Genomic DNA, 308 nt, shown 5'->3' with positions numbered 1-308 from the left:
AATAAAAAAAAAAAAAAAAGCTCGGTGTATGCAAATTTTAACACGTACGTACATCATGCTGTTCGTTTTCATCGATTTGTTCACGACACTTTTAAAAATCGGATGGATGAAAACGACAATTCGATCGGTATCTTTCACGCGTTTTACACTTTTACACAAGACGCCGCAACGAATACGAGAACATCGATCATTGGCATTTGCTCAATCCAACATTCATGCAAAAACATTCGGCTAATGCTAAGCGTAAATTAAAACACAATGAAGGGCTTGAACGAGCATGAAGATGAAATGTCATTAATGTCATAAAA

At 35.7% G+C, this 308-nt stretch overlaps 1 protein-coding gene across 41 annotated transcripts in view; it reads right to left on the bottom strand.

Moving 5' to 3' along the window:
- LOC102672218 (sorbin and SH3 domain-containing protein 1) overlaps nucleotides 1-308 on the bottom strand; it is a 115,194-nt gene that overhangs the window by 27,996 nt on the left and 86,890 nt on the right. The gene's annotated exons all lie outside the window — the stretch shown is intronic.

This window comes from Apis dorsata, unplaced genomic scaffold (genome assembly GCF_000469605.1).
Source record: "Apis dorsata unplaced genomic scaffold, Apis dorsata 1.3 scaffold_517, whole genome shotgun sequence".
NCBI lineage: Eukaryota > Metazoa > Arthropoda > Insecta > Hymenoptera > Apidae > Apis > Apis dorsata.
This window is presented reverse-complemented; position numbering and strand designations above follow the sequence as displayed.